Source organism: Gracilinanus agilis, chromosome 4 (assembly GCF_016433145.1).
Source record: "Gracilinanus agilis isolate LMUSP501 chromosome 4, AgileGrace, whole genome shotgun sequence".
In the NCBI taxonomy this organism is placed as follows: domain Eukaryota; kingdom Metazoa; phylum Chordata; class Mammalia; order Didelphimorphia; family Didelphidae; genus Gracilinanus; species Gracilinanus agilis.
The window spans coordinates 283,602,488-283,617,124 of NC_058133.1; positions in this window are offsets into that span (position 1 = coordinate 283,602,488).

A 14,637-nucleotide genomic window follows, 5' to 3' on the forward strand; every position below is an offset into this window, starting at 1 on the left:
AGGAGAGGAGAGGAGAGGAGAGGAGAGGAGAGGAGAGGAGAGGAGAGGAGGGGAGAGGAGAGGAGAGGAGAGGAGGTAAGCTGAGGGAAGGGAAGGGAAGGGAGGGAAGAGAAAAGGTTTTGGAAGAAAGCTTTAAAGTACTGTGATAGTCAAGGTATGCAATATAGATTCAATAGTCAATCACCAAAGCAAACTTAGAAGCATTCAAACAGGTAGTAGGAGAACAAAGAATCAATAGTTCCACCAAAGCCCAGAAAGGAGAACTTTTCCAAGAAGAGAATGATTATTAATGTCAAAAGCTACCAAGAATTCAAAGGGAACTGAGAAATGTCCATATGATTTTAAGTACCTACCATGTGCCAAATATTCTGCTAAATGACAAAGGAATAATGATCCTCACAACTCATAGAAGATGGAGGCATTATCAACACCATTTTGTATCTGAGGAAACTATGATAGGTAGAGAGATTAAGACAGATTTTCCCAGACGCAGTCAGTTATTAAGTATCTAAAGCAAATTTTCCTCCAGGACCTCTATTTCTACCTCACCTATACTTCAGTCTATGACCGTGATGGCAAACCTATGGCATGGATGTCAAAGATGGCACACAGAGTGTTCTCTGTGGTCACATGGCCACCCTGTCCCCCTCAGCCCAGATTATTACTTGAAAGTCAGAGTGATGAGGCAGAGCTGCTCTCCTCCCCCTCTCTACACTTGCTGAGGACATTCCTCACTTCACCCACCCCTCTGCCCAACCTTCTAATGGGAGCACTTTGTTCCTCTCCCTTATGTGTGGTAACTGTATAGTTGAAGGGAATGCCCACATCTGTTAATATAATAATAGTTAGCATTGGATAGTATTAAAGGTTTTTTTAAGTGTTTTACATGCATTATCTGGTGTGATCCTAACAACAACACTGTGAGGTAGGTGCTATTATTAACCATTTTACAAATGAGGAAACTGAGGCTAAATGAAATTATGACTTTTCTTGGGTTTCCCAACTAATAATTCTATGAGGCAGGAATTAGATTTACATTCTTCTAAAATTATTTAGATCCACATTATTTACTATGCCACTTAGTTTTCAATGAAATAATAGAAGTCAGAAAGGTGGTTGATTTTATCAGAATGATTTCTTCAGAGGAAGGGAGGTGGGACCAAATGACTTCAAAAGATTCTTTCAACTCCATACTATGATTTTTAGTTGCACATTACAACACTTTGAATCAAGGCTGTGTCTGATGTCATCTCCCTTTCAAAAGTGGTATTTTAGAGGACAAATCATAAATCTATTATATTGACTCTCATTTACCCATTCATTTATGAAATGAGCCTTATTGTGGGCAAAGCACCATGGTAGACACTGGGGATGGATATTTAAAAATTGTCTTCTATTAAAGAGATCACATTTTGGGGGCAGCTGGAAAGCTCAGTGGATTGAGAAGCAGGTCTAGAGACAGGAGGTCCAGGTTCAAATCTGGACTTAGACACTTCCCAGCTCTATGACCCTGGGCAAGTCACTTGAACCCCCATTGCCTAGCCCTCACTGCTCTTCTGTGATGGAACCAAGACACAGTATTTATTCCAAGACAGAAGGTAAGGGTTTTAAAATAAAAGTGATCACATTTTACTGGATTTTTATGGAAAATTAGAACGAGAAGACTCACAGGCGGTATAGGAAATAGTAAAGTCAAAAGACCTCAGTGACACCTACCCAACATACCTCCTACCTGTGCAGATTTGGGCTAGTCACTTCACTATCCTCAATCTCAGTTTCCTCATTTATAAATGAGGATTTTCATAATTTAACTATAAAGGTGATAATGATAAGCAAGTAGAGGAAGATAGAATAGTTTATTTGTCAGATACATGGATAAGAGAAGAATTTAGGACCAAACAAGAGAGAGAAAGCATAATAGGATGTAAAATGGATAAGTTTTATTATATTAAATTTAAAAGATGCAGTTGACAAAACCAGTGCAACCAATATTAGAAGGAAAAGCAGAAAGCTAGGAATTTTTTCATATGAAGTATCTCTGATAAAGGTCTCATTTTTCAAATATGTAAAAAACTAAATAAAATTTATAAAAAGTCATTCTTCAGTTGACAAGTGGTCAAAGGATATGACTAGGCAGTTCTCAGATGAAGAAATCAAATCTATCTATAGAAATATGAAAAATGCTCAAAATAATTCTTGATTAGAAAAATGCAAATAGAAACAACTCTGAAATACCACTTCATGCTTATCATATTGGCCAATATTACAGAAAAGGAAAATGATAAATGTGGGAGGGGATAAGAAATACTGGGACAATAATGCCACTGTTGGTGGAATTGTGATGTGAGCCAGACATTCTGGAGAGCAATTTGGAACTAGGCTCAAGAGTTTAAGATTACAAACACCCTTTGATCCATTAATACCACTACTATATCTGTATTCCAAAGAGATTTAAAAAAAGGGAAAGGACCTATTTTTATTAAAATATTTATTTCAGCTTTTTTTGTGCATGTGGTGGCAAGGAATTAGAATTTGAGGGATTATTCATGTATTGGGGAATGGAGAAACAAGTCATGAAATATGATTTTGTTGGAATATTATTATGCTATAAGGAAGGACAAGCTGGATGATTTTGGAAAAATCTGGGCTTTCTGGAACTGATACAAAGTGAAGTAAACCAAAAAAAGAATGACATTGTATATGGTAAAAGCAATATTTTTTTTATGAGCAACTGTGAATAATTGTTATTTTCAACAATATAGTGATCCAAGACAGTCTCATATACTCATGATGAAAAATGTCATCTGCCCTCAAAGGAAGAACTGATGGAGTCCGAATGTAGACAAAAACATATATATTTTTTTACTTTCTTCTTTTTATTATTTGATACCTCTTCCACAAAATGATTAATATGGAAAAATGTTTTACATGATTGCACATTTAAAATCTATATCAGATTGCTTATCATCTCAGGGAAAGGGGAGGAGTGAAAGGGAGTGAGAGAGGGAGGTTGAGAAGGAGGGAGAGAATTTGCAACTCAATTTTAAAAAAAAATGAATGTTAAATGTAATTGAGGAAAAGTAAAATATTATTTAAAATAAATAAATGAGGATTTTGAAGCATATTACTTCTGAGGTTTCTTTTAGCTCTTTATCAAAGATCCTTGATATGTTCAAGTTTAAAATAATATGGCTATCTTTCTTTTCAGCCAAGAATTTTTAACAATCTACCAGTTATTAAGTATATCCAGGTGTTATGTCAGTTCAGAAACTCTAAGAATGGCCTTTCTAAAGTAACTTTCTCTTCATTATTTTCTTCTCTTTTGATTTTTGTTCCTTTTCTTCTGTGATCCTCAATCATTTCCCTTTGTTTCACATGATCTATTTTCCATTCCCTTCTTTTCTGCCTATAGGAATTCCTAAACTTATCAAAACCATATCATTATCATTCCCTATGATAGAATGATAAGAATAAACATGATAAGAATAATAGAAAACATTCCTAAAGCACTAGGAGTTTGCAAAACTTAATACTCACATCACTGGGGTAGGAAGTGCAGTGTCATTATTCCCATTTTATAGATCAGGAAATTCAAACTCAGACTGATGAATCTATGTATTCTTATTTTGCATGTAAACAAGGGTTCCGGCTCTTGTTCTCAAATGTGCTCTTTTAAATCACAAGAGCCCTTCCAAAGTAACAGCTGTTAAGTTATAGGGGAATATTTTATATAGAATAAACAAACAAGCAAAACCTATATAATAACAAGAAGACAAATGACTAACTTTCTTATTTAGGTATGAAATGAGTAAAATGAAATATTAATTATGTCATGCAGCTACACTTATACGAAGAGAAGCAGGAACTGAATCAGAATAACATCTTCCTGAACATCTAAAAGAAATGTGATAGAAATGGTATGTTTTTATACTTTTGTTTCATTAGTTATTTGCATTTATTGCTTGTATAATCTCATGGCAACAGATATTAAAATGAAGAATTCTGTGTAGCAAAACTCTTTCCAAATGTAGGTTTGTGTCCTGTTGCAACAGTGCTGGGTTGTTCTGGTTACAGAAAATGCTCTTCAATAAATAACCATGTTGCATCAATGCCTTTCCCTTTTGCAAACACAGTCATTCTCCCTAATGAAAATGTATCTCAGGGCAGTGTCCCCACATCTTTTCTGATCATTTGCTGTGAAATTTAAAATAGCAGGAGAGAAGAGCTGAGTTTTTGCTCAGCACACTGGTTTTGTAATTACCCATCCCCTTTCTAGCCTTTAACATCTCTCACTTTTGCCAAACTCTCCAAATAATTCACTCTACCCAGCAAACTTAGTATCTTGGAAAAAACAAACTTGAGAGTGAATAAAGGTATTAGCAGGATAAATATGATGGAACTAGTATAAGTGAGAGAGCCAGTTATTAAATATTTAGTTAGGGGATTTACACCTGGAAAATTAGCAAACTTTATAAATCAGGCTTTGATTTGTTGTTTTATTGTCGAGATTTAAGAAAGTCATAGATACATGCTAATAATTAAAATTAAATTTAAAAGAATCACATCAATCTTTTGTTTTTTTAACAAAAAAGCTATTTGTTAAAAATTTACCAACACATCCCTGTCAAGAATCCTCTCCTTTGTGAAATTTTCCTTTTCTGATATATCTACACTAAAAACCAAGGTCAAGGTCACATGCTATCACCTCTGTGTGACCTTCTCTAACATCCCTCCCCTAAAGACCAAGGTCAAGAGTCTTCTACTCCATGAAGCCTTTCTTCTCTCATATACTTTCCTTGTCTTCTCCCTCCCAATCAATCTATAAAAATTTATTAAGCTCATCCTATGCACTAATCACTGTGCTAAGTGCTCAGGACAGCAAAAAAAAAAAAAAAAAGGAGGCAAACACAGCCCCAGTTTTCAAGGGGCTTACAATCTAATAGGGGAGACTACATGCAGAACTTCTATACAAAACAATCTGTATACAGGATTAATAATAAATAATATATAAAGGTAAAGCAGTGGAATTAAGAAGGTTCAGGGAAGGATTCCTGTAGAAGGTAGGATTTTAGTTGAGACTTAAAAGAAGTCAATAGGTGGAATTGAGTAGGCAGAACATTCTAACTATGGGGAATGGTTGGAGAAAATGCTCAGAGTCAAGACATGAGAGTGCTTTGTTTGTGTAACAGCAGAGTGTGTGTCACTGGATCAAAGTGTTCGTGTTAGGTATTAAAGTGTCAGAAAAATAGAAAGGTAGGAGGGTGCTGGGTTTTGAAGGCTTCGAATGTCAAACAGAACATTTTGAATTTGTTCCTAGAGGCATTAGGAAGATATTGGAGTTTACAGAATAGATAGGTGACAGGATTGCATATGTGCTTTAGGAAAATTATTGTAGTTAATAAATAGAGGATGGATTGGAGAGGCAAGAAGCTTGACACAGGAAGACCCACCAAAAGGCCATTGTAATAATCAAAGTGTGAGGTGATGAGTGGTAGCACATAACAGTATGAGAGGAGGTAGGATATCTGTCTCTGTCTGACTGTCTGTCTTTGTATGTCTCTGACTCTCTGTCTTTGTCTTTGTCTCTGTCTCTGTGTCTCTCTTTGAATCTCTTGTCTCTGTCTCTGTCTCTCTCTTTCATACACACACACACACACACACACACACACACACACACACACATACACATACACATACACATACACACATAGAGATGGAAGCTATAATCTCTCATAGCCCATTTTTTTTCTTGAATTTCTTGCAAACTTATTTTTATCAGTTTGTATTAAAATTATTTTCCTGTCTGACTTACTCTTACATGATCAAAATTTTTATAAAGTCATATTTCTCTTTGTAACCCTACAGTACCCCTCACCCTGCCATATACACAAAGGCTAGATTATTCACTTAATAAAAATTTATTGAACTGAATTTTTATTACTGTATTCAGTCATTTTGATTTATAAATTTATTGATCACATCAGAGATTCAGAAAAATCGATTCTCATATTTCTGCATCCTAAGAATTATACTGTATGCTCCTTATGTTTTTTGTCCTTTTTTGTTTTCTTTAATAAAAACTTCTTGATCATACTGACTACCTTAATGCTTAGGATCCCCCATTCATTTGCACGTGAAGTATCACTATGGTTTTCAGGGAGAGGCAAGAATTTTCTTATATCCCAAAAAGAATAACAACTGTTAAAATAAAGATAGAAGAAGGCAAACTTGCAAAAAGACTTTAGGGGAAAATCATGCAAGAACCTTGTGGAAGAGACTGTTAGCAAAGGCAGTCAACCACACACCTGGAACCATTAGGGGTCGCATTCCAGAAGGAGAGGGAAGGATAAGGAGGAGGACAGAGTTCCAGGAGGTACTTTTTGCCTTTGGACACTGTGAGTGGGGAAGAAAGAAACTTCTGCTGGCAATTTTGATAGATTACAGGGGTTTTAGCAGAGCTCTGGACTTACCTGAGAAGATCCAGGAATCCAGAGACTTTTTACCTGATCTGAACCATCATCCTGATCTCATTTTAGTGCTGAGACCTGGTTTCTGGAGATTTCATGTGAGTGAGAGAAGTTGCCTGAACAGAATCTGTCTACCATACTCTGAGTCAGACCACTCTTGGCTTACGCCTGTTGACTTCTAGCTAAAACCTTATATTCTGAACTTTGTTCTCATTTTTGGACCAGCTAGTCAGATTTTAGCTAGAAGGATGTAGGTAAATAGAGTAACCCTATGGTATTGGAACCAAGCAGGTCCTTATGGAGCAGTATCTGAGTGGGAGGAGCTAGAACCCTGGAAGCTTAGGAAACCCTTTTTAGCCTGGTCCCCTAACCATCCTGCTATTTATAAAGTAAACATCATTTGTTTTAATAACATCAAACCTCAGTCATATTTTGTGTTAAACATACAGAGAACTGGTATGGCTGATCCCTACAAAATAGGCTGGAACCATTGTTTGGGTGATCACTGATCCAAGCCTAAATCCACACTAAGGGACCTCTGTTTAGTGGCTAAAAATCCCCATTCTTTTTTTTAAATTTTGAATATTTCCCCATAGTTAAATATTTCATGTTCTTTCCCTCTCCCCCAAACCCCTTTAAACCCCTTTAGCTGATGCACAGTTCCACTGGGTTTTACATGTATCATTGATTAAGACCTAATTCCATATTATTGATAGTTGGACTAGAGTTATCCTTTAGTGTCTAAATCCCCAATAATATTCCCATCAGTCCATGTGTTCAAGCAGTTGTTTTTCTTCTGTGTTTCTCCTCCCACAGTTCTTCCTCTGAATATGGCTAGTTTTCTTTCTCATAAGTCCCTCAGCCTTGCTCTGGATCCTTGCATTGCTACAAGTAGAGAAGTCTGTTATGTTCGATTGTACCACAGTGTATCAATTGCTGTGTACAATGTTCTCCTGGTTCTGCTCCTTTCACTCTACATGAGTTCCTGGAGGTCATTCCAGTTCACATGGAATTCCTCCAGTTCTTTATTCCTTTGAGCACAATAGTATTCCATCACCAACAGATACCACAATTTGTTCAGCCATTCCCAAGTCAAAGGACATTCTCTCATTTTCCAATTTTTTACCACCACAAAGAGTGTGGCTATAAATATTTTTGTACAAGTTTTTTTTCTTTATGATCTCTTTTGGGTATAAACCAAGCAGGGCTATGGCTGGTTCTAAAGGCAGATACTTTTTTTTTTAAACCCTTGTACTTCGGTGTATTGTCTCATAGGTGGAAGAGTGGTAAGGGTGGGCAATGGGGGTCAAGTGACTTGCCCAGGGTCACACAGCTGGGAAGTGGCTGAGGCCGGGTTTGAACCTAGGACCTCCTGTCTCTAGGCCTGACTCTCACTCCACTGAGCTACCCAGCTGCCTGGCAGATAGTCTTTTAAAGCCCTTTGAGTATAGTTCCAAATTGCCATCCAGAGTGTTTGGATCAATTCACAACTCCATCAGCAATGCATTAATGTCCCAATTTTTTCACATCCTCTCTAACATTCATTACTCTCCCCTGCTGTCATTTTAGCCAATCTGCTAGGTGTGAGGTGGTACCTCACAGTTGTTTTGACTTGCATTTCTCTAATTATTAGAGATTTAGAACATTTTCTCATGTGCTTATTGATAGTTTTGATCTCTTTATCTGAAAATTGTCTATTCATGTCCCTTGCCCATTTATCAATTGGGGGATGGCTTGATTTTTTTGTACAATTGATTTAGCTCCTTGTATTTTTCAGTAATTAGACCTTTGTCTTAGTTTTTTTTTGTTATAAAGATTTTTTCACAACTTGTTGCTTCCCTTCTAATTTTGGTAGCATTGGTTTTGTCTCTACAAAAACTTTTTAGTTTAATGTAATCAAAATTATTTATTTTACATTTTGTGATTTTTTTGGTTTTAAAATCTTTCCTTTCCCAGACATATGACAAGTATACTCTTCTGTGCTTACCTAATTTACTTATAGTTTCCTTACTTATATTCAAGTCATTCACCCATTCTGAGTTTATCTTGGTATAGGGTGTGAGATGTTGATCTAGACCCAATCTCTCCCATATTGTTTTCCAATTTTACCAGCAGTTTTTGTCAAATAGTGAGTTTTTGTCCAAAAAGCTGGTTTATTTGGGTTTATCATAGACTGTCTCGCTGAGGTTGTTTACCCCAATTCTATTCCACTGATTCTCCCTTCTGTCTCTTTGCCAGTACCATATTGTTTTGATGACTATTGCTTCATAGTACAGTTTAAGATCTTGTACTGCTAGGCCACCTTACTTCATATTTTTTCCATAATTTCTCTTGATATTCTTGGTCTTTTGTTCTTCCAAATGAACTTTGTTAGAATTTTTTCTAATTCAGTAAAAATGTTTTTTTGGTAGTTTGATAGGTATAGCACTAAGTGAGTAAATTAATTTGGGTAGGATGGTCATTTTTATTATGTTAGCTTGTCCTACCCATGAGCACTCAATGTTTTTCCAATTGTTTAGATCTAGTTTTAATTGTGTGGAAAGGGTTTTGTAGTTGTTTTCCTATAATTCCTGTGTTTTCTTGACAAATAGATTCTTAAGTATGTTATATTGTCTAGGGCGGTTTTAAATGGAATTTCTCTCTCTGACTTTTGCTGCTGCAATGTGTTGGAAATATATAGAAATACTGATGCCTTATGTGCATTTATTTTGTATCCTGCAACTTTGCTAAAGTTGTTGATTATTTCTACTAGCTTTTTAGTTGATTCTCTAGGATTTTTTTAAGTAGACCATCATATCATCTGCAAAGAGTGATAGCTTAGTTTCCTCATTGCCTATTTTAATACCTTCAATTTCTTTTTCTTCTCTAATTGCTACTGCTAGTGTTTCTAGTACAATGTTAAATAATAGAGGTAATAATGGGCATCCTTGTTTCACTCCTGGACCTTATTGGCAATGCTTATAATTTATCCCCATTGCAGATGATGTTTGTTTATGGTTTTAGATATATATCATTTATTATTTTTAGGAAAGGCCCTTCTATTTCTATACTTTCTAGTTTTTTCAGTAGAAACCACTGTTGTATTTTGTCAAAGGCTTTTTCAGCATCTATTTAGATAATCATGTGATTTTTGTTGGTTTGCTTGTTGATATGGTCAATTATGTGGATGGTTTTCCTAATGTTTAACCACATCCTTGCATTCCTGGTATAAATCCCATCTGATCATGATGGATAACCCTCATGATCACTTGCTGGAGTCTTTTTGCTAGTATTCTGTTTAAGATTTTTGCATCTATGTTCAGTAGGGAGATTGTTCTATAGTTTTCTTTCTCTGTTTTTGGTCTGCCCGGCTTTGGGATCAGTAACATATTTGTGTCATAAAAGGAGTTTGGTGGAACTCTTTCTTTGCTTGTTATGTCAAATAGTTTTTATAGTATTGGAATTAGTTGTTCTTTGAAGGTTTGATAGAATTCACTTGTGAATCCATCTGGTCCTAGAATAAAAATCCCCATTCTTTTACAACAGTAATAATAACAATAGCAATAAATAATACAAAAACAAAAACAAAACCCCTCAGCTTATTTTCTTTCCCCTATTTGCAGTTGTTAACCTCAACTGTTTCCTAATCATTCAGGCTATAGTAAATTAAATTAAATTCACTTCCTTGTGTTAAGAGCAAGAGGGAGGGAAAAAGAGAAAGGAAGGAAAGAGAAAGGTAGTGAGTGAAAGTGACACACAGAAAGAAGGTGAGACAGAGACAATGAAGGAGAAATGGAGAAAAAGAGGGAGAGAGAAAAAGGGAGGAAATGAGGGAGAATGAAAGCATTAGGTAGGGCACTAGAAGGAATATGAGGAAATGAAATGTTTAAAATAATACCTGATATCCTCCTCCAGAGGTGGTAAAAAAACTGATGCAGTTTTTAATACAGATCAAATCATATTATTTTGTACTTTCTTTTCATATGTGTCTTCTTCTACAACATGACTAAAATGGATATATGTTATGCATGGTTATACAAGTTGTTTGTCATCTCAGGGGAGGGAAGGAAAGTGGGGAGAAAAGTTGGGGCTCAAAATGAAAAAAAAAGGCAAAATTGTTTTCACTTTAAATATAATTGGGGAAAATAAAATGTTACTGGAAAAAAATAAAAATAATAGCTGATAGTTATGTATTCAACTGAATAATAATTTATGAAGTGCTAACTATTCTGTGTCCAAAGAATTTTTTTATGTGTTAGAGGAAATTTCAAAGATCAAACCTAATTATTTCTCTTAAGGAACTTACAATCTAGTGCAGGAATGAGTATATAGTAATCTCAAAGAGCTATGATGTGAAGTAAGTGTGTAAGAGAAGAACAATGTACTATATGAGATTCAGAAAGGTATGGTCATGAGATCATAAACCTAAAGCTAGAAGGAAGTTCATATGCTATCTAGTCCAAACTTTTCTTCCTCTGAATACTACAAATAAAGAAACTGAGGCACAGGAATGTTAAATGATTTATCTGATGTTACACAGAGCTTCAAACTCAGGATTTAAACCCAGTTTTTTTGGTTCTAGAAAGTCAATCCTCTTTACATTGTACAATGAAGCAAGAAAGATCATTCTCAAGGGACAAGTAAAAAAAGAGAATGAATGTACCAGATATAAAGATACATAATAGTCCCTCCTTTAATTTCTTCCTCCAGTCCTTTATTATGCCATTGACATAATCTTACTTTCTCAAAGGCTATACTGGGGAAAGTCAAGCTCTACCAGGCTCTACCAAGCTGGAAGGTCTTTCAGTAAGAGACACTAGTGGTCTACACATCTATTCACAGAGGACATCATATAGTAGTTAAGAGAGGCTTATCACTAATGTGGTTATGGTGATAAATAATTTGGGTATAGGATTTTCTCATTATCATCTCTCAGGTTAGAGTGTGTATTATTAGAAGGGGCTTCCACAGTTAGTAGATAACAGATCTTTGAAGTAAGTAATGATAACATGTCTTCATGCCTCATATTTTTAACCATTATCCTCTGAGCCCAGGAACAAAATTTTTCAAAACAAAGAAATGAAAAATCATACAAGAGTAAGATTATCAAATGTGATTTTAGAATAGGAATTTTTTTATTTTGTATTAACTTTTTTTCAATTGTTTTTGATCATAGACCCTTTTGATAGTCTGGTGGCCTTGCAGAATATTCTTAAGTCATTGAAGGAAATGCTACATTTGGAGGCCAGTGAAAGTAAAGATATATATTTTCCAAAAAGTTTGTTAATGCCCTGAAATGCATCTATAAGGGATCCAAGAATCTAAGTTCAAAAAAAGCTGTTTTAGATGATAGAAAATGTTATGATTTCAAGTGAATTTTAAGAAACTGAGAAAATGAATATTAACTTTCTGATCAAGATTACTGAAGAGAATGCTTGCTTAGTTTGATGAGTCCCTATCTTAATCAACAATGAAATTAAAAGTCATGTATTATTAAAGGAAAGGGCAATTGCTAAAGAGTTGGACACATGTAGTAGACCTTTATTGAGAGGACAGGCATTTATTTAGATTCATCCCCAGTAACGGGAGCTCTCTCCAAGATAAATGTCAACTAAATCAGGGAAAGTCTCTGGTCAGAAAAGTTGCTCCCTCTATAGCCTGAAATAGTTAACCTCTTGTTAATCAACCCCTCCTTTTATTCCCTTACCATGCTTTGTCTCCTTTACCTTTTCAGGTTATAGTTCAGTAAAGACATCTTTAACAATTTTGTGGTGCAGGAAATAGGGCTGACACATACCAAATGTCCATAATAGGGCATCTATGTGGCTCAGTGAATAGAGAGCCAAACCTGGAGATGGGAGGTCATGGGTTCAAATTTAACATCAGACACTTTCTTATTGTGTGATCTTGGGCAAGTCACTTCTCCCTAATTGCCTAGCCATTACCATTCTTTTGTCTTAGAAGTGATATTTAATATTTATTTTGTGAAGGGTTAAATTTTGGGGGACAGGAGTTAGATCAAAAGTCAGTGCACAGTTTATTAAACCCAAAACAATTTATTATTAAGAAATATGAATAGGAAATAGGAAGGAGGAAAGTGAAAGTAATCTTACAATAACTTGTAACTATACCCCAGATCCCAATCCTAAATAAATTTCTCTAAAAAGGACCCTAAATCTATCNCTATACCCCAGATCCCAATCCTAAATAAATTTCTCTAAAAAGGACCCTAAATCTATCAGCCTCAGAGGGCAGTGTCTTCTGTGAGGCCGAAGCCCTCACCTACTCTCCTATTCTCTCTATCTGATAATATAACCACTATCTCTCTATTTGTCTACCCAAGTTATTAATAATACATTAGGCTACTTAGGCCTTAATTCTATCTCTATCTCCACCTATTCTCTATCTCCAAATAGAGAGAGCAAGTCACATATAACCTCTCCCCAGGAGACCCAGAGACAAAAAGCCCTTTGCAACTGACTCCAACTGACAAAAACAACACTCAGCCACACCCTTCTAAGTGTCCCCAACTGCCAAGCAGCACAGCAGGGGGTCACCAACTGCTGACCTGCACATCAGGGGGTCTCCTAATGAAAAAAAAAAGTATTACTCCTTTTCCTCTTAAATATAAAAAGTAGAAATTAATAAAAAACTATCTTAATAATTTTAAGGCAAAAGGTAAGGGTTTAAAAGTGCCCATATTATCCATTGAGAAACTTTGCAGAAGAGAGCTTTGTAACTTTTGTCTAGGGAAATTTAGATATCTATGTTATATTTTAGATATTTTCTTGAAAAAAAACCAGGTGGAAGTATAATGAGCCAAATAGATAAATATACTCTCTTAGATTGATTTGGCCACTAGGATTGACCAAGCTCTATATAAGCCCAAAATCCCTAGGGATCTTTGAACCATAAGTTGTCAGTGATTTACAGAGTTATAAAGAATATAAATACACACACTTTTATATATATACATATATATATAATTTATATATAAATCTATTTAATATATCATTTATATAATATATTTTATAATATATGTTTATATATTATATAAATGTAAATACACACAATTTATGTTATATATAATTTATATATATTATGTAATTTATATAATTTATATAATATATTCATCTAATATATAAATTTATATATAAAAGTGAAATTTAGATAATAAATAATTTATATAATATATAAATTATGTCATATATAATTTATATAACATATTTATATAATATATAATTTTACATATAAATTATATATGTGTGTATTTATATATATAAATATATTCATACGCATACGCATATTTCTTTATTTGGATTTATTTATTTAAATACCTTTATATATAAAAATGTATTTACATATATAAAAGTGTGTATTTATATGTACATTTATATACATGCACATATGTATATATACATGTAAAATTTAGTTTATTTTATTATAAATAATATATATGTATAAATATATATGTGCATTTATGTCTATATATGTACTTAAACCTACACTTATATATATCACATATATATAATCAGAAAGATAATTCACTTAAATGAGGAATTTTATATGGATATATTATATACATATATATGTGAATATGTGGGGAAATATACATGTCTCTCTATATAAATATAGATATGAAATATCCATTTTAAAGATGAAGAAATTGATATCCAAAGTTGTTGATATTTGTACCTTAGCTAAATTACACACAGTTGTTGAGTAGAAGACCAAAGTACAGAACTCAAATTGTTTAAGTTCCCTATTACAGAGCCCTTTCTGATACAGCAAGCTCTCTTTGGAGTACATGGTTGTCACATGATAAGCTTCATTTCAATTCTGATACCTTGGCTAAAGCATCATACTTTCTTTCTGATCATTATGTCTGTTCACTGTTTATTGAGTCTTGAAGGTGCCATTACTGAAACAGATCATGATACAATTCTCTGCTCCAATTGATCTTGTTGTTCTTCCTTCTTAGAGTCAATTTCAATGGGCAAAAAAATTAAGTATTATCTGTCTCCAACCTCTTTCACCTTTCCATTGTATTGGTCTTCCTTCCTTTCCCACTATGTGCTTCTTTATGAAACATATATTTACCCCATTTTGTCTCTTCCCATTTCTTTTAGTATTATTCTGTTGTTTACCCCTAGTTCTATATATATATATATATATATATATATATATATAT